General features: G+C 36.4%; 1 protein-coding gene across 1 annotated transcript in view; it reads left to right on the top strand.

Annotated features, from left to right (window-relative positions):
• The window catches only part of CFAP47 (cilia and flagella associated protein 47), a 356,696-nt gene that overhangs the window by 283,964 nt on the left and 51,030 nt on the right, over window positions 1–21,702 (top strand). The gene's annotated exons all lie outside the window — the stretch shown is intronic.

Below are 21,702 nucleotides of genomic sequence, written 5' to 3' on the forward strand. Positions count from 1 at the left end.
AGTTAAGCATTTCTAACTGCTTTCACTTTTTAGTGAATTAACAGAAAACAAAATAGGAAACAGACTTCACAATTATTTGTTTCTAGGTATGCTTATCTTTCTCTTCAGACTTGCCAGTCCTTTCAACTGTTTTTTTTTTTCTAAGATAGTTTTTCTGTTGCAAATTACCATTTTCTGTATTTTTCCTTGCTGTTCCTGATAATTTCAAATGTGACAATAAAATCTAGAAACTATAAATCTGAACTATCTGGAAAGTATTAAACTATTTGGTTTTATTTTTTGAATTAGATTTTAGGTGATATTGCTGGTCACATCTGATCTGAGATAGGATAGGAAAGGAGTCAATTGCCTTTAGTGTTGTAATTTTACCAGAGTTTATTTATGACTTGTATATGATAGCAATTGATTTATTCATTTTATGTAGCGTAATGATAAAGCTTGGATTACCACAGAATTGAATGTATTTTAATCATTACAAGGTATTCATTGCTGAATTACAGGAGAAAGGTAGATTTCTGTATTTACACATAATATTTAAATATTTTTCCTAGATATGCTTTCTAATTTCAAAACACACAGATAAATTATTCATATCTTAAATTGTTTACCAAAGAAAATAATTTTACTTGCCAGTGTCCTACACAAATGTATGTGTAAGTGTCCATTTCATGTTGATATAGACATCAGAATAAGCCATATCATTTTCCTTGAAGAAATGGTATCTATCTCAAATTAAAGACCTGAGTTAGAAAAATGAAATGAGAGTTACTTGTTTTCCATTTCATTCAAAAATTCACCATACACTGTGATTTTCCTGAAGATGTACTTGCCACGCCTTTGTTTTGTAAAGGATGTTGCACACCTTGACGTTCCCAGCAAGGAACTGTTTTTGTTTTTTCTCCTTGAATCTTGCTATGCCTCAACAATACTTCTGGGTGATATAGAAAGAAGGATTTAGAAGAAAAATAAGATGTAAGAATTGATCTGGACATCATATAATTTTCTATATGTACATTTCACACAGGCATATGTAAAAGTTGTAACTGTTGTCATGAGATTATATTTATTTTTTTCACAGAAGCAGTGAGGAACTGTCCAAAACTATCTAATTCATGTACATAGTAAAACTGACAGAGCAATCACTTGACAGAAATATTACAGCAGCAAAGCAATCTTTATAAATTGTACTTTCCACTACTTATTCTTTTATATCTTAAATATTTTCATGAAGTACATCGATTGCTCTGAGGATTCTGCAGCCTAATCTCCCTTGTTGGGAGGCCATAAGACTGGTGCTTTTTTGCACCCGGTCTCACTCACAAGTCAGGGACAGTGGAATCATGTTAAGAATCATTTTTATGAAAAGACTCTGTGCTTCTTTTTCCCTGCACTTAACGGTAAATGAAGTGTGGATTAGATGCAGGTGGTACTGCTTTACCACTGTTCCCTATAATGAAGAAAGAATACTTTGACAACGTGTTGGAACCAAATATTTTTCTTAGTAGACTTTCTGGAATATGATTGCTAGATCATTTTATGAGCAACATTTATGCTTGTGAAAAAACTGTGCTTGCTGCTAATTAATTACTTGGTTTTTCCTCACTGACTGAAAACTGAATGGAGAAATTCAGAAATCGTGAGATAGGCTGAGAATCTTGGAATCATTTTTTCATCATACTTTTACAAAAAAGCTAAACTACTAGCCATGTTGTGAAATTGGTACTCATGGCAGACTATCCTTTTTTCCTGCCTTGGCTTCACAGTAGCAACATAAGTTTTCTGGACTGCCAGGTACTGTTTCCCAGTAACACAAACTGCATAAATCCACATGGTTCTAATGCTGAAGCTGTGATCTCGTTTTGCGTCCCAACTCCAGTCATTGCATTTTATGGCTTAGCTGATGTTCCAGGTGGTCAGTAAGCCTGACTGTTGTGAATGACTTGCTGTAACATCAAACAAGAACAATAAATGGGGCACTTAGCTGAACTTATTTTTTTAGATATCTCTCCACATTTCAGCACAAGTTTTATATTTAGAAACTTCCATATTTTGAAGCTGTCATGTCACCTGTTCCGTGTTCATCTCTTTTCCCTTTTTACTGAAATCTCTATGATTAGCTATTTAATTTTGCCTTCTAACTTTGCTTTAGTGTAAAATACATGCATTTATTAACTCTCCCAAGCACTTAGGAAGGAAAGATAAAATATATTCGATAAATGTATACACTCTTAGGGAGAAATTTTCCAAAAAGCTGCCTGCAGTGTTAAACCACTTTGATGGCAATCAGATTTGAGATATTAAAATTCCGTGTATGCATTTTGGAAGCATGTTACTATTATAGTTTCATGCTTTATTCAACAATGTTTGAAAAAGCATTTTATCGTACTTTTTATGTCATGTGCAGTCCACTATGATTATGGATAATTTAGCTTTTAAACTAATTTCACCTAAGAAATGGCATAAATTTTGTTCAGGTCCTCAGGCTATTTCCCTAAAATGTTAGATTTTAAGACTTCATTCTTTAATTCTATACTTATTTGCATCTGCTTTTTTTTTCTTTAAGTGATTCTACAGACACAATCTGGTTTTTCTTGTGTTTTATTTCAAAGACTGAAAACCAATGAAACTAACATACTTGATTTTCCTGGTTGTCTTCGTTCCTAGGAAGACTCTGTCTCTTTTATAATGCTTTCCTTACCACAAAATGACTTGAAGAGCTAGAAAAAAAGTGCTGTGAGAAATAGTTCTCCATTCTAGCAGACTATTTTGAAAAGATGTTGGAAAACATTAAGCTCCCTTTCCTCTCCCGTATTTTAACTGCATTCTGTGACCATGGTTTGGCCACTCACAACAAGCAGAAATAATTTTGCACTTTATAACTTAAATCAGAGATTGTGTCAGGAAGTAGTCAATGTTCATATAATGGATTCTGTAGGAAAGGTACATTCAAGCAATAAAAAGGCTGAACAACCAGGTACATGCACAATACTCTCCTATTCCTATCTTCATAAACAGTATTAACAATTAAATTAACTGGAGAAGAACACACACACTGAGACCTCCCTGCAAACCAAAATGAAATAAGTTAGGATAATTAGAAGATTCACTTAAAGTGTTTTCCTTCTTTTTAGGGTTTTAGATTCAACATTTCCTTCTTTTTGACACACAGTTTCACAGGGAAATGGAAGGAATTAGGGTTCCGTTGAAATGCTGGAGGATTCAGGTGCCAGATTTCCTTTGAACTTCCTTAATCTAAGTGTTTTCATGTTTTACCTATTCAAGTATTCCTTCTTTGTCATGAACTTTTGCTACTTTTTTTTGGATTTGATTTTCTTTCATTAATGTTATTGCTTTCCCTGAAGTTTCACCTTTTGAAACTATCAAGTTTCACTTTTTGGAGCAAAACTATTCAATAGAAGTACTTTTCATATTAGTTCATAAGCTATGGTACATTAATTACTTGTGCTACACAAGATTCATTCAGGAAGTATACAGCCTAGTATCAAGTCAAAATCTGCCTCTGTCAGTAAGAGTGACCTCTAATGCCCATGATGCAGATGCCAACATATGGAAAAACAATGTTAATGATTCTTGATTTAGATTTTCTTGAACATCTAGGCAGTGTAAATAATTTCTAGTCTGGATTTATTTGTGAGGAAGATTTTAAACTTGAATATAGAGATATGACTTTCTTATTGTGTAGTGACCACAATAAATAATGCTGAATTTGAGCACCTAATTTAGGAAAACAATTTTAAAATTATGTAAAACTAGGTAGAACAGTTTGAATTGAACATGGGCTGCTCTGAAATTTAGAGTTGAGGTTGTTGGTTTGAGTTTTCTCTTCCTCTGCTGGCCCTTTTACTGACCAAATAGCTCTAGAACTTGCTGTGCCATGGGTGTGTTAACTGTTTCAAGACAGGGTACTGTTTATGCAGAAGGCTTTGCGGGTAGGTGTCAGGCATCTATCTGACTCATTCATGTCTAGGACCATGGGACTGATAGGTTAGTTTTATCATAGATGGAGAAGGAACGAGGTCAGAAAGGAATGAAGGCAAGGAGCAGGCAGCCAGTCTTCTGAAGTCAACCATCAGTGGCTCTCACTGGTACTGTTCCTCAAGCTGTGGGTACATTCAGCTCACAGGACTGCAACTCATCTTTTCTTTCTACTGTACTGTCTCTCTTTGTTGGAAAAGGGAACAGTTCAGTAGATCAGGTTTTTCCTTTTAGTGTCCCCTTTTTTTATCCTGCTACTTTTATCCTGTTTCTAACTTTGTGACTGTTGCCTTGTTTAAACCTTCAGCTAGAGTTTTTCCTTGTTCTATTATCTCTGAAGTGCCATGATGGCACTTGGAAGCTTGTACAGATTTGCTCCGTGACATTTCCAGCAGAAGGGAAGGCATGGGACTCCTTCCTACTCGATGTACGTGGCAGTTTTTGCTGAATCGCCCTGGCTTACCTCTCTCAACCAGGTGAAACCATTATATGGTTCTCATGTTATAGCTGACAGAGAAGCATGCTTTTTTAAAGAGGGCATCATTACTGGGACATGACATGATGACATGAGTGATGAAATCTAAGCCCTGTTTATCTCCAGAGACATATGCTGACAAAGTCAATGCATTCCAGCTGGTGGTATTCTTGAGTGCAGGTTGTCTCTACTGTCAGCATGGGGAAACCTTGGAGACCTCTCTAAAGCCCCAGCACATGTAAGACTTTCCTCAGGTGGAGAAAATCATTAATCAGTAGGGACATTTTTGTGTCACGTTTTAAGGCACTCCTGCAAACTGACCGTGTGAATGAATAGTTGGGGAATCTGTGCTCAAAAATATTCTGACAGCGAAGCTTATTTACAGGCAGTGGGAATTATAGTGTTAATGAGTCATATGCTTTTCAGCACTGAGACAGGTGTGCTTGGTATAGTGGTACATCAAAACATGAAATATTTAAATAAAATGAGCAATAAAAGTTAAATATTTTTCTTTGTACTTTTCTGGAATGTCTTCAGGCCGTATTTTATATATATTTATAGGGCCTGTTATATGCACTCTTTTTACCTTTGAATTTTACTTTCTTTGCAAATTATATGGGGTGGACATATCTTTATATTTTTTTGCAAATCCAGGCAACTGTTTTAGTGAAATAACTTAAAGTTAATGAAGTTAAAGGCAGCACTGTAAGAATAAGCAGAAAATCTATTACTGTTCTTTTAAAAACAATCCCTTGAATTGAAGGAGTAGAACAGTACATTCCCTTGGTTATATAAGGAAATGATTTACCTACTTCAGCATGCTCTCCTGATGTTGCAAAGGGAGAGGGAAGAAAAATATACGCAGGATGCAAGTAAAAGAAGGGAAGACATCAGAAATCCATCTTTTGCATAGTCTTATGCAAATCCACATAAGACTTCCCATGTGAATTTGTCATGGAAAGCATTTTCAAGCTATAATTGCCTTACAGATTTAAGCTAGGCCATGCAATAGGTTTCATCAGAATCTCATGATTTGTTACTGAACATCCAGAGTATAGCACTTCAGAGCATTTAAACTATGCAAATCAACCTCAGGGGAGGCTGTTATTTCACACTACCTTAACCTAGTTCTCTATTTAAAAATATCTGCTGTGTTTTAGAACTTGATAAGAAATTATCTTCTTCAATTTCAATAGTGCTAGAAAATGAAAAGATGATTAATTCTGATGTAGAATAGCATATTGCTGCTAATCTATTTGATAACAGCTGTGGATGGACAAGATGGAGCCAGAATGTGTCCTTGAATAAGACAGAACTACTTACTTCCTCCCCTCCCCTTCTCTTTTCCTCTTTTCCTGGTTCTTGCTTCTAGTCTTCACCTGTTTAGGTAATAAACCCAGTGAAAACTCCAGAGACAGAGATTTGTTTCATCCTATCAATTAATCAGCAAATCTATGTCTGGCTCTAAATTTGCTATAAAAAATTATCTGCTCTAATCTTTTGTTTCCAGCTGCGCACGCACAGTGGGGAAATTGCCAGCAGTATCAAACAGTTCTTTCTTGAGGAGCAGAGCTAAAGCAGCTTGATTTTCTAGAGTTCTATCTTACATCCATTTTTCCTGTCCTTATCTTCTCTTGGAATAATCACTGCATGTCTCTGTCTCCCATGAATTAATCTGTGCAAGACCCTTCCACATCCATGCTCCACCCCAAATATACACTAAAGACTAAGTTTCCCCACTTCCCTAAACCAGCTAGTAATTTCCCAATTGAGAACTACAACTGTTGAGTCTGCTGTAGTGTTTCTTCATTGAAGTTTCTAAGTTGACTTTCCTTGTTTATCCGGCTGTTGAGTTTCACAAAGCATTGAAGGAGCGTTGGAGATCTATGTGTAACTTTGCTGAACGTGGACAGAAGACTAAAAAAGAAACAAACAAAAACCCCTCACCTTACTGTTATTGCTATTAATAGTGAAAAGTATGGAAAGATGAAACAATTATACAGATCTTTTTCCTAAAGAGGAGGCTGAAAACAACTACAGAGTTCTTGAAAATATTACCTTAACATATTGTATTTTTAAATTAGGAGGTATGTGTAGGAAACAAATTGGAAGTTTTGTGTAAGAACTTTTGGAGATGGAAGATCATGATAAAATTTGATGTTTTTCACAAGGTGGTCTGAGGGGTTGAGGGGAAGAAAATCTAGTTGGTTTGAACTTTAATGTTTTTGTTTGTTTGTTTGTTTTAATTACTATATTCTGTCCAGGAGAGAAGAGTCAATTTAAACTTACCTTATTAACTAACTGTCTGGGGCATAGATTTTATTTAAAGCATAAATGCTAGAAGACAGTATTGAAACTGAGCTTTCAACCTTGAAGTGTTATGCCTTAAGAGTGCTTGATAATTACAGTGTTGAATTAATGTTCATTTTTTTCCTATACTGAGTTTTTCTGTAGCTTTTTTTGTAAAATGTTTTCATTGGGTTTTTTTTCCATTTTCTTTTGGTCAATGAAGAATGGGTCACAAATATAAAAGACAAAAGCTAAGGGAAAGTCAAATTCCATATATAGTATGCATTCAGTAGCTAAACAACAATTTTTATGTACAGCAGTAACACAATTCTTCTCAATATAGTGGATCATGCTTTAAAGTCAGAGAAATGTCAAGATTTTCTTAATCAGAATTCGATTTAACTGACCTGAAGGAGCATTTTGAACTTGAGCTTCATTAAAAAGTTTTATTTCCCAAGTGTTAAGCTTTTAATATGTTGGTTTCAGTATGATGATCCCTGCTCTGACCCTTTTTTTCTCATCTGAAGTAACATCAAATGTTCTTAGAAGTTCAGGCTCCAGTGCCAGGGTGAGGAGTCACTGGGCACAGGTATTTAGAAAACAACTGTAAGACTTTTTTGCAAACCCTTGGTACTTTGCCTGACTGCTATCTTGAGGGGCACTCCAGGGGTGTGCCTGGAGTCTTTTTTTGAATTTTATGGGCTCCTTATCCAGTCACAGGCTCAGACCTTGGGTCTTTCTGGATACTGGTCTGCTCTCACTTGCTGGTTACTCCAGCTCAAAGTTCACTAGCAGAACATACATGTATGTTTGCTCACTCAGCATGTCTGCTGGTCTCTTGAATAGTAGCACAGATTTAAGTCTGTCCTGTATGTGTGCTCACTCTGTAAGCCCTTTACCCTGTCACTGGTGCTGACCATGGGTCTTTCCAGATGCTGGTCTCCTGCTACTTGCTGGCTAGTCTGACTTGATATTAGGTAGCAGCTGTCACCCAGCCACTCATGCAAAACACTCTTTTCTCCAATGACTGGTCTTAGACTTAGTCTCTCCAGTAGCTGGCACTCAGGCCTCATCCTACTTGCTAGCTAGTCCAGTTTGAACTTTGCTAGTGACTGGCTCACACAGAGGCTCGGGATAGGGGGTGTACTTACACAGAAGATAGACATAGAATTTAATAAGAGTCTAGGATAGTGATCAAGCCTGAGGTGCTGTCAGAGAGCTTTACTGGCCAGCACCTGCTTACATGACTGGCATCTTTTATCCTCTTTTACCTTAATGCTCCTATGCTTCTTCCTCCCTCATCCACTTTGATCTTTCTCGTTTCCCTCCTGTGATCTCTCCCCTAAATATCCCATAGTAAGTTTTGTGCACACTTAAATAATATGTTTGGTTCTGTGGTAGGGTATGGGATTAATTGAAATAATAGCTTCCAACTGTTGCATTCAGAAGTCAAACTATTCATGAAGGGAATTTGGTTTGTTCAGTTCTGACTGATGGATGAAGTTCTTCATTCAGTAGCATATTTGAGATTGTTTAATTTCAGGTATGCAAGGCAATCCCTAGATAGCAAAGAATTTAAATCTAAACATCTGCTTCAGTTGCACTGAAATTACAGTAAATGTAAATGTGTATGTTAGGCATATATTTTAATGGCTGTAGTGTGAGTTGAGGTGGGATTATTTGTGTGTTTAATTATTTTGATAAATACTTTAGTATGCCAATATCTATATGTTCACCTCAAAATTATATATTTCTCCTTGTTCACAAGATATAACCTGGATCAATAATACTGTAGTTCCAGTTCTTGACAAATAGGGTCTTTAAAACTGTTCTCTGTAGGGGTGGAATAATTTAATTAAAACGAACATCATATCCTTAGTACTCTGCTGCTTTAATTCTCTTCCCTAGATATTTTGTCATACTATTACTAAGATTAACAAATTATTCAAAATATTTTTTTATGGGGGAGATAACAAATTATTCACATTCTCGTTAAAAATTGATATCTTTCAGTTACCAGGGGGAATTGGATTCCCTGATTTACTTTTCTGCCACAAAGCCTGAATGATTAAGCAGGGCCCCTTTTGGTTTGATAAAGCCGCTGGGATTGTACCTGCCTGAGTGTATTTGCAAAAGGAATGCATATCACTCGTACCTCTTTCCTCTTCATATAAATCTCATTAAAAATTGATTTATCTTTTTCTTCTACCTTTTATGATGCATACAGAACCTTATTTTCAGCTTTCACAATATTTATGCTGAAACCCTTCCTGTCTACATGAAGATCAGGTTGATACTTTCAATCATCATTAGTTACGATCTCGCATCTTACAATAATATTTAGGTTTAAGCAATATTTATTTCTTTAAATGCATCACTGATACCGAGCTATAAAAACCCCCCCAAAATCCAAACCAACACAGAAAAAAAAAAGAATGTGGGCACTACTGCTGTGTTTGCCAGGTGTGAAAGAGGAGGACATGCTTTAACTGTAACTCAGTCTTTTCCTCTGTTTTAATGTGATGCTTATCCTGCTCATAAATCATAGTATATAAGCCATCACAGGGGATTTTACCTGTTGGAGACCAGCGTAGGGGAAAGGGACCTGGGGGTCCTAGTGGACAACAGGATGACCATGAGCCAGCAGTGTGCCCTTGTGGCCAAGAAGGCCAATGGCATCCTGGGGTGTATTAGAAGGGGTGTGGTCAGCAGGTCGAGAGAGGTTCTCCTCCCCCTCTACTCTGCCCTGGTGAGGCCGCATCTGGAGTATTGTGTCCAGTTCTGGGCCCCTCAGTTCAAGAAGGACAGGGAACTGCTAGAGAGAGTCCAGCGCAGAGCCACAAAGATGATTAAGGGAGTGGAACATCTCCCTTATGAGGAGAGGCTGAGGGAGCTGGGTCTCTTTAGCTTAGAGAAGAGGAGACTGAGGGGTGACCTCATTAATGTTTATAAATATGTAAAGGGCAAGTGTCAAGAGGATGGAGCCAGGCTCTTCTCAGTGACATCCCTTGACAGGACAAGGGGCAATGGGTGCAAGCTGGAACACAGGAGGTTCCACTTAAATTTGAGGAAAAACTTCTTTACTGTAAGGGTGACTGAACACTGGAACAGGCTGCCCAGAGAGGTTGTGGAGTCTCCTTCTCTGGAGACATTCAAAACCCACCTGGACGCGTTCCTGTGTGATATGGTCTAGGCAATCCTGCTCCGGCAGGGGGATTGGACTAGATGATCTTTCGAGGTCCCTTCCAATCCCTAACATTCTGTGATTCTGTGATTCTGTGATTCTGTGTGATTCTGTGATTTTGATTTTAAGTATAGGACATAATTTGGGTATTCTTAGGGAAATGCAAAACAAAATTTATGTTACGATTAGATGAAGAGTGTTTGAATCATGACCTTTACTATTACAAGGAGTACTGTCTCACAACCATTGAAGATGCAACACAAAATTCTTCATTGGACATCACAGTTCATGTTATCAACATACATAAGATGCTTTATTACTATTGGTCTAGTATCATCTGATGAGTGGAGGGAAATTGAACTTCTTTCTTTGCACAGTAATAATATCTTTTGAGATGACAACACGTTTAAAGGCTTATGAGAACAAAGTTGGAAGAGTGTTTGACTTTCTGGGACTCTTCTTGCTAGGACATTAGTTTTACCATACAGTGGTTTATGCCCAAGGATTTGACACTTCTGATATTACTGTTAGTATGCTATTTTAGGTAAAATCTGTATTTTCAAAACTAGTTATAACCTTTCAAAATTTAAGTAGGTAATGAAAGTGTACTGATACTTAAGTACTTCCCACTCTCCCATATTGTTAAGGTACATGATAATTTTCTTTTCATAAATCTCCACTTATTTGAGGGAAGGTATTTAACATTGTATTCATTTTAACTCGGAGAAACAGAAGTATAGTTGTACTAAAGCTGTGACTGTTTCAAAATAAAATCCAGAGGCTTGAAAGGTAAGCAGATCCTCTTTTCTCATAATTTTTTGGTGAAGCATTTGGAAAATAATTTTCCTACAAAGGTCTAAAAGAAGGCTTAGAATGCAAATATTCCATGCAACCGTCAAGAAGTCTAAGAAACTTCCTGAGGTGATTCAGTTTCTTTCATCTATAAATTGGAACTATTAACTACCTCTTTAAGGTGTGAAATTCAGTCTAGTTAACATATGAGAGTTTTTTGTAATAGATGAACTTATTTAATGTAAATCATATTCTGTGATTGCCTTGTTTGCCTGCTTGTGTTATAAGAATGTTGATGTTAAATATCCTTGTTCTGTATATTGAAGTGAAAACTACAGTCTTGCAACAACTTTTGGTGTTGAATTGTCTAACTTTTACCTGATTGCTTCACAAGTACTGAAAATCTCTTATCAATTACATCTTTTTCTCCTTCATCATAGATATTAAGATAAAACAAAGGTTAATAGCCCATAAAAATGGATATCTATTAATTAAAGGTAGTACTGCCTTTTTCACAATGAATACCAGTAATGTAAACTAATCCCTGAGGTTTCCTGCCATTTTTATTGCCTCTGCTACATACAATCAGCAGAAACTACAAGCTGAATTGTATGTAGTCCTGTTAGAGGCTGTTACAGTTCCTTTTTTCTAGCCATTTTATAAAATTTTCTCCTTCCTATTAAATAGGAAAATAAGTTGATTGTTGAAAAGAACTGTTATTCAGACCTATATGAATAACAAATTAAATTTCTACATGCACAAACAAGCAATTCAGTTTTATCACACACAATAGTGCAAGATGACAATACACAATATAATAGCAAGTCAGAAGCTGTTGAGGAAAATTTGGATGATCCTTATCAGCTTGCTTTACATCTCTTCAAGTGTAAAAGCACCAACTGTATCCTGTTAGTCTTTTCTTCTTATTTGTCCCTTTTCCAAATCAAGAATGAATTTTTATGTTATTTTTGTTTCTTGGATCCACAGATTTACCTAATTCTCCCAACTCCGAATGAACTGGAAATGCCTTTTTTCCCTACTTTTTGATACCTCTGCCTTTACTTATAGAGCCCCTCTATTTGGTGTACAATGTTATTTAGCCTGTGTTGCCTTGTACAGGTGGTGTTCATCTTTGCAATACAAGCATGTTTAAATGATTCAAGATGATAGTGGGAGATTCAGTGATCCCAAATTATTTAGGCTGTGTGGTGCTTACTTGCTAACTGGGGTTAAACCACAACAGTGACCAAAGAGCATTTTGGTGGTGATTTCATTTGTTCTACCTCACTAAAAAACAGAATACTGGTAATGAAGAGTGTTCACTCTACAGGAAAAAACAGGGACTGAAACCATGTCAATGTTATTCAGTAGCCAAATGCAAAATGAAACATGTTTTTAACAATGAGCTTAGTCAACTCTCAGAACAATTCTCAAAGAACTGTGGAGGATTCACCATCACTGGCAAATTTTAAATCAAGCAGATGTGTTTTTTCTAATTAAATTCTCTTGTTCAAGAACAGTTATTGAGACTGAAACTTTATTTTTCAGATGAGTTCTGAGAAATCCTGTGTATTTAGGTCAAGTTAGATGATCACAATGACTGAAATGTTTAGCAGTGAAGAAATGAAAAAAAATCTCTGCAGAGTTCTGGAGGTTCAGGTTAGACATTAGGAAGCATTTCTTCTCAGAAAGGGTCATTAGACGTTGGAATGGGCTGCCCAGGGAGGTGGTGGAGTCACCATCTCTGCATGTGTTTAAGAAAAGACTTGACATGGCACTTAGTGCCATGGTCTAGTTGACATGGTAGCGTCAGGGCAATGGTTGGACTCGATGATCCCAGAGGTCTCTTCCAACCTGACTGATTGATTTATTGACTGATAAGTAAACATTCTTTAAATATGCTTTTATTTTTTCAATCAAAAATAGCAAGAAATACTTTGAAATTTCTGAATTAACATTTTCAGAAATTTCATTACATTTTTTGTGCTTATTCTTTTACTTCAGGATGAAAACAGGGGAAAGAAATCAAGTACTGTCAATAGATACGGACTGTACAATTTTCTTTTCTTTGCACATAACCATTGCAGTCTGTTAACTCTACAGAATCACCATTTTCTTTTAAGTTTTATGGTCATTAGTCTTTATACAAAAGAAAGATATCTAATAATGAAATTAAATTTGGAGATCCAATATGTTCCCTCAGAAAATGTTATAGATTGTAGGAAAAATTAACTACTAATTTTTTTGAACTCTTTTTTAACCTTTTCTCCAACTTCGTGCTGCCATATATCAGAAAATAAACCTTTTCATTTTTTTTTCCCCTTTAAATTGGTACCAAATGACAGCTTGTGAACATCTGTTCACTGTCATCTTTATACATAAGGATTTTTTCCTCCACCATTTCTTCAGTGGATACGTATGACAAACAGCTATTGGGAAAAACTTTTTTCCCTACATTTGTTCAGTGTTTGCAAATCACTTATGTCTTGAGCTAGCTTAGAGTCTGTTCTCAACCATATGGAAAAGGAAAATGCCTTAGATTTGAAGGCTGGCTGCTTCTCGTTTTGACAGGTTTTAAATGGATAATCCTAATTGTTTAAGTCACTTCCATGAAAATTTTCATTTCCAGTTATCACACCACAAGTTACTGTCAGTGAATGTTTCAGTAACTGACCTAAAATGTCTCCTTCCTATTCCAGAAAGGTATTGTTTTCATGTAGTTTTATCCACTACTGTATTTTAACTAAGTTTTAAAAAAGAATCAGCAAAGATGATCTGTTCTCTTTCTTCCTGAATCAAAAGAAAAATAACTCATCTCTTACTAAGAACTAAAAATAAGCAGTTTGTGCAAAAATAAGGAAAAGCTAAATCGTAGACATTTGTTTTGTATTTTGTATGAAAATGTTGATATTGGTAGTCATCTTGCCTCCTGAGTTGTGGATCACATATGATTTCCATTTCTGGATTCACAGATGTGCAGATTCACAGATGTGCAGGATCTGCAGCAGCCACCTCTGTTCAGAAGCACTGTAGCTCATGTTTACCATTGAGTCATCCAAAGCCACACTGTGTCAGTATGATTCAGAATTATCCTGACACTGTCAAGTAATTTTGGTCCTTGATCCCGTCCAGAATATCTTAATAGTAATTCCCACTTTTAATGGCATCTTTTCTTTCTCCACAGGGGGACTTCACCTGATTTTTTTATCTCCTACCATAGCAAGTCTTTCCAGTCCAGTTGATTTCCTACATGTCTGCTTCTAAGGATTTTTTCCTTTTCTTCTTTTTCTGGGGGTCCCCAACCATATCCCTCTATATTAATCTCTGAATTTAAGAGGCCACCAACTCATACATTTATTGGATTTTTGGAATACTCACTACGATTTGCTGTAAATTAGGACTACAGGGTTGATTTTAACCTTGTTCACATAACAGGAAGCAATGCACAATCCCCAACCAAGAACTGCTAATTGTCTTTATGGCTGGAAACTCATGCCACATTTCAACTACCCCTCAGGAAACCAAGAGAATCATACTAAATACCATATTAACCTCAGGAATTTATGGGATAAGATGAGACTTTAATGAAGTCTTAATAAAATTTAAATATGAACTGTTTCTATACCTGAGTCAGACAGGTGAGTAGCTATGTGCCATATTAACTGATCCAACATGTCCCAGATATTTGCAATAGGGTAAAAATATTTCCAAACATATATCTAAACTGATGTATCCTACGTAGTATAATGACTGAGTAGCAGAGATGTACATAAATAGCACATGAGACCACACTGACAATGAAAGATGATATTGTGTAGACATGAGACTTTTCAGAGTTTGAAAAATAAACTATTTTGTATTTGGAGACCTATGGACCTAAGACAAGTACAGTATGTATGGGTTTTGTCAGAAAGCATTCCTGGTTAAAAAAGAGAACAAGTCAGTGTGAATTACCAGTTTGGCCATAAAAATCAAAAATGTCTCTGAAGCAGAAAGGCACTTGACAGCTCAATATAGTTTCTTTCTAGAGGATATTGCTGATGATTTTTTCTTTACTTCCTCTAGGAACAAATTGCTTTTCTGTGGTAGTCTTGATAAACTCTGGAGCAGGTTTTGCATGACAATGATCACAGTCAGAACATAAGATGTATTCTTTAAATTGTCACCCTGGACATATGATTGCTGGCCTCTGTACGAGGCCGCTGCAGTTAAATCAGTGCTCACTCTTAAAACTATAATAAAATCCAACAGCAATGACATCCAGGCCATTATTTGACTTCATTTTCTCCTGGACCAAAGAAGTAATCAAAATGACTTGTTAATAAATGTAAAAGAAATGAAGGTTCTTTGTCTTCTCTGGGGGATTTTCTTTTCCTACATAAAGTTTTATAAATTGAGTCCTGAAATCTTTTTTTCAGAGTGCATGATTTTTATTTTTCCTTTTTCACTTGCATTATTCCACAAGAAATATCTTGAACTCATAGCTAGCATTAGGAAGAGAAAACTGCTTGGTTTAAGTACGAAGTTATCTATTGCTGGTTTTGTTTCTGCATCATATGCTATTTCCTGGAAAGTCCACAAAACATCTAAAACCAAATAAGCAAACAGAATTATTTTGCAGCTGATATTAGTTTATATGTGTAGCATATAAAACACAGTAGAACAAAGGTTTTGAAATGTTTGTTTTGCTGTCTGAGGGAAAGAAACTACTCAAAATTGTGAAACAAAACTTCTACAGAGAGAAGTAACTTGAGGGCAATAGAGATCTCAAGCCTTGAGGATATTCTCTGAAGATACCAGCTCCTAGCCAAAACCCAAATATTTCAGTTACGTTGCAGCAATATTCTGGCTAACCTTTGAATATTTTACCTATAAGGACAAGGACAAAGAAATTTGGTCTGCAAAGTTGTGAGTAGGAGAAAAGTTTCGGTTAAGGGGGCAACTTCTAGAATAGTTCATGTAAAGGCTGAACCTCCAGCTCTAAAAACCATTGCTTTACGTAAGGATTTTGAGTGAAATACAAGTAATCTAGAATTGTCTTTTGTATTTTATTTGCTCTTCTGCTTTTTAGATAGGAGCTTGGCCATATATTTTCATTTAAGCCTGATTTCTTTTCTTTTCAGGCTGAATAATAGGTGTAACTAATTTCTTCATAATGTTTGAACTAGAGATTATCTGCTGACAAGTTTCAGGGGTTAACATTGAGGCTGATGTTGCCACATATTGGGTTTTAGGATGTTGCACAAAAAACACAGTGGGCAAAAGGGTGCACTGGAGGAGCAAAAATTTTCTTATTTGTCTAATTTGACAAACTAATGAAAGTTCTTGTTAGTTCAGTTACAATAATACTACCATTCATAGTCAACAATAATACAGACATGCTTCTGTTAACATAGTTAAAATTGTTACACAGAAAAACTTTCCTATTATCCACCCTTTTTTTCTGGTGTAATTCTCATCCATCTGGTCTCCCTCTCGGTCTTAAGCTTGACAGCATCAGTCCTCCCCCGGTGCAGTGGTTGGATGGGGATGTCAGAGAGCTGTCAATGCCCCAACGTCTTTGCTTGGAGGGCTAGTAAAGTGTTTGTTCCTCAACAGTTTTGGGATCTGGCTGGATTTGTTTCTATGCATTATCTGAACATGATCTGCATAAGTGAACTTTCTCTTTACTGGTTCTCAATTTTTCAGTTTTCTATTCTCTGCTTTATCTAAACTGGTATAACAAGATTGTATTCCTGGAGTGACTGTTGTGATATGTGTTCACGGTTTTGGACGTCTGGTACCATTCTGCGTTTACACTCTTGCAAACTATTTTTTATTCTAGTATCATAGATAATACAGTCTGCACAGATGTTTACGCATATCTCTATAAACTCAAAATATCCTAAACCAAACCTGACTGCTAAACAACTGCTATCATAAGTAGAAGCAGCTTAAATCAACTTATGCCAAGACAAGCGTCAGTCAGATCCTTAGAGTTGATGATTAATTTTAGTGACCTTGTAAGGCCACTAAAAAGCCTTTTAATAGTAATGGAAAGAAACCATATTTACTGGGCTACAGAATTGTTCCCTCCAAGTAGAAACAATATTCCTACTATGGGAAGTATTTACTTATGAAATACACATTGCATATTGTGGGTTCTGTCATTCACAGAACTACTGTTTTGTGACACAAGTCAAATAAATGGACAAAAGTTACTTTTCAAAAGAGATTCTTCTTACCAACTTTGTCTATTTTCTTGAGCTCTAAGAAACCAAAAAAACGGTGTAGAGCTCAATCCCACTTTACTACAGAAACCTGTAAACCTCAAACGATGTATAGATATTAAGACTGTGAATATGCATAAATTAGGAAATATATATGTGTGACTCACAGTGAAGAATAATAGCTAAACTGTCTGTTTCAAAAGTTTATAAACTATGTGAAGAAAACAACTTCGGAAAAGGCAGAAGTGCTGAGTAATCATTCTATCCCATTCAGTTACAAGAGTCAGTTGGAGACATATTTTATATATATATATGTTTCCAGTACTGTCTGCAGTATGAAGTGTGATGTGTCTCCTGGGAACTTGTAACAAGCAGTACAATTTTTGGTTGTATATAAAAAGTAGAAGGATGTAACAGCACCAGTGTCATTACCGATGTCAGAACACTTTGCAGATTTTGATTAAAATCTGCCATAGCTTCAGAACTTGACTGTGCTTTCAGAGATCGGACTAAGAGATACGTATATCCAAGAAAAGTTTAAAATGAAAGTAAAAATATATCTGTCAAAAATAATCAGATATTTGACATATGTCAAAAATTCAATTATGCCTGAACTGAAGCAATTACAGTTTCCTTTCAACCATGGACTCAAGACATTTTTGTGTGTGTTTGGGTCTAGAAAAAAGGTTAAGAAAAGGGGAAGCTGTCATAGTCTTAATTTACTTGCTAGTACTTTATCTCAGGGTAACATGAACTTTCTTTGAGAGAGAAAGGATAAAGTTTGGTGGTTTTTTTGTGGCTGGGCACTAAAAAGAAAGTCACACTTGTTTACAAAGCATATGACATTTCTTGTGTGGCTCTTGCATTTTCAAACTACCTATGTCGTTATTTTCTAGTTTTAGTCAAGATTTTAGGTAGGTTATTAAGTCCTGGTAGACTCTTTTGTTATATACAGAACACAACTCACTGTAGTAGAGGGAGAGAGAGGTTGAGTGGACCATAGTTTTCCCGTTACCACACTAGGGCAGAACATGTAAGATCCCGTTTCTAAAAAATATGACTATCCATGCCTCCGCTCACCTAGCAATCACTCTCCATCCACCCTATGTTTCTGTTCTTTCTTCTATATCATTATTTATCAATTAATCTCTCTTGAGAATATCAGAATTGTATTTAAATGTGTGCAGAAATAAAATGAAAATGTAGTTAATTAAGGACCAATTGACCTAAGGTAACTGAGTTTTTACTTGCCTGTTTTCTAATGTGTCACAAATAGAATTATTCAGGGAAAAGATATATTGATACATCTTTTACAGTGCTGATATAGAAGAGATATTGCAATTTTTCCTTTGACTTTGCAGTATGCCTCCTGCTTTCTGTGACTTTGAATCTAGGACATTACTGTGCTTCAGACCTTTAGATTTTGGATGTCTGGATTTTGGATCTCACAAAATTTCATCACCATAAAGTTGTCATCAGGAAAACAAAGATGATAATTTTTGAATTTATAAAATGGTCAAAGGAAGATGGGATAGAGGTACTGTCTATCAGATTATTGGAGGAAAGTAAATAGATTTGGAAGGAAAAAGTAAGAGAAACTGCCAGTCCACCATAAAGTTTTAGAAAAAGTGTTGGACCATAGGATAGTTACAAAACTTTCACTACTCCCATTCCTGATTATTCTTCCTCACCCCTTACTCTTACCTATTTGGTGCTCCCTCTGCCAAATGAATTCCATATAATGCAGTCTGGCCTCCTCCACTCATTCTGCTCTCTGCCATAGCATAATTTCTTAAGTCACTGTCTATGCCTGTTACCCTTTTTCTGGTCCCTCAGGTGTTTTGTTTGTTTGTTTTTCAAGTCCTATTGCTCACTATTGCCTATCTTTACAATAATTTTCCTTCTCTGACGTGTGTCTTAGTTGTTGATCTGTACTGCTGTTCAACCTTGCTTTCTTACTGTTCTCGTCTCCTACCATTCGGATGTGTCTTTCCTAATGTGCTGGCTGACTGGATTACTGTAAAGTGAACCCAAAGTTCATCATCACAGCACCTCTGAAGGGAAATGGCAAAGATCCCATGCTGCCAAGGCAAATGCATAAGATAACAGCAGAGATGGAAAATATAATTGAATGTGGCATGTATATGAATTTTGGGCAATTTCTTTTTTTTAGATTTAACAGGCCTTTAACAAGAGTGACACCTACCCAAAGTCAAAGTTGCATGTACCAGAGTTTCGGAGATAAGAGGGATGTTCTGTGATAAACCAGTGTAGGAGGTTATGTAATTTCTGTACTAGTGCAGAACATTCTTACACCAAATTTGATAATCGGATGTGATATGGAAGTGATGGAGATGTTGTTCTGTAATATATTAAGCGATAATCTTATACTGGGGTTAAAAAAATTGTTGCCCATTTATCCTCAATAAGAGAGTGTGATCTTCATGATCTCTGTTACATGTATTTTTTTAAAGTTTTCTCAGAGTTAAAGATCTTAAGTGTAATTTTTCTTGCTTTGGTTATCACCAAAGAAGTGAATTACTGTACTTAGGAACATTTTTTCCTTCAGTGTGCTTAAACTTTGTAAGCTTAGTTGTTACTGCACTTCAGCAATAAATAAATGCAATAGGTATTTCTGTCAAAATAATGGTCTTTATTTTGGCTGCAACTGCACTATAGGCTATTAGTTAGAGAATAATAATTTTATAAATGAAAATAAAACTTTATGCTTGGCCTTTTAGACATGCTTCATCTAAGAACAAAATAAATTGCATTAAATAAAACAACATATTTAATTACTGAGACCTGTTCTCAATCCATTTATTTTAATCTAAATAGCAAATGTTTAACTTGTATCCATTATTTTGTACCAGAAAGAAATTCTTCTAAATTATATCTCTTAATGAAATTAGCCAGAAAGACTCTGCCAGAAGTATACAAAATTGTATTAACACAAGGTTCATAAAATGGCAAACAAATCTTATAAACACACTGTATCTAATACATTTTATTGTGTGCTTGTGGTAGTGATGATGTGAAGCCTTTCAGTTAAAGACTCAAACATTCATTCCTTTATTTGCGCCATTTATTTCTTAAAGCAACTTCTCAAGTTTTAACCAGTCATTTGTGAAATTGTTTATTAGCATCTGAGCTGCAAAAAGGATGGAGCCAGGCTCTTTTCAGTGGTGCCCAGTGATGGGAAACACAGGAACTTCCATCTGTCATTATCTAGCATTCCATGTCCATTATCTAGCACTCTGTCCAGTCATATCTTGAAAACCTCCAGTGACAGGAACTCAGCTATGTCCCTGGGGAGGTTGTTCCAGTCATTGATTGTCCTCGCTGTAAAAAATTTCTTTCTTAGGTTAAAATGAAACCTCTCCTAGTGCAACTTGTACTCATTGCCCCTTGTCCTCTCCATGTGGCTGCTTGTGAAGAGAGAGCCTCTATTGTTTTTGTAGATGCCCTTTAAGTACTAGAGAACTCTGATAAGGTCCCTTCTAAGCCTTCTCTTCTCCAGGGTGAGAAGATCTAACTCCTTCAGTCTTTCCTCATAGGGCAGGTTCTTCAGCTCTTTGATCATCTTTCTGGCCCTCCTTTGGACCTTCTCCAGTCTGTCCACTTTTTTGAATTGTGGGAACCAGAAGTGGACACAGTACTCCAGGTGCAGCCTGACAAGTGCTGAGTAGAGGGTGATGATCACATCTCTATCTCTGCTAGTAGTTCTCCTTTGGATGCAGCCCAGGATCCAATTTGCCTTCATTGCTGCAGCAGCACACTGCTGATTCATGTTCAGCTTGTTGTCCACCAGGACCCCCAGGTCCCTTTCAGCAAGGCTGCTCCCCGGCCACATCAGATCCTAGCTTGTACTGAGCTCTTTGGTTATGGAATCCCAGGTGCAGGACCTTGCACTTGTCTTTGTTGAACTTCATGCAGTTCTTGCTAGACAACTTTACCAGCCTGTTCAGGTCTGTCTGTAAGCTGTCTTTCCCTTCTGTTCACCTCACCAGTTTAGTGTCATCAGCAAACTTGGCGAGAACCTCTACCTTCTCAGCATTATATATAACTAGCTTCCCTGCCCTGTTTAGCAATGGGACTGTCTTCCCTGTGCTTCTGCTTACTATTCACATATCTGAAGAAACTTTTTTTGTTGTTCTTGATGTTTTTGGCCAATGTCAGTTCTAGCTGAGCCTTAGCCTTCCTGACTGCATTTCTGCATGCCCTAGCAAGGTTCTTATAGTCCTTGATGGGTATTTGTCTGTCTTTCCATAGCTGGTATGCTGCTTCTTTACTTTTAAGCACACCCAAAAAGTAATTGTTAAGCCAGGGTGGTTTCTTTTTCTGCCTTCTTCCTTTCCCTTTATAGGAGATGCACTGTGCTTCATATCATCTGCAATTCATTGAGATAAGTGTCTGCATCTGGCTTAGCAACCAAGAATGTATTTTTTATATATTCTTAAAAGCAGAAACAAGACAAAGCATACTGGTCTATCATGATCATAGCATTGCAGAATCACAGAACAGTTTAGGTGCTAAGGAACCTCTTGAGATCATCTTGTCCATCCCACCTCTCCTTTGCTCAAGTAGGGTCATCTAAAGTGGGTTGTCCAGGACTATGTCCAGTCAAGTTTTTAATATCTCCGCAGATGGAGGCTGTTGGTTGTTGTGTGATGGCTGTCAATCCAGAAAAATTTATTCGTATTTACTCATTGAGACTGTCTAATTATAATGCTGATGTAGCAAAACTGACACAGACT

The sequence above is a fragment of the Nyctibius grandis genome, chromosome 2 (assembly GCF_013368605.1).
Source record: "Nyctibius grandis isolate bNycGra1 chromosome 2, bNycGra1.pri, whole genome shotgun sequence".
Classification (NCBI taxonomy): Eukaryota; Metazoa; Chordata; class Aves; order Nyctibiiformes; family Nyctibiidae; genus Nyctibius; species Nyctibius grandis.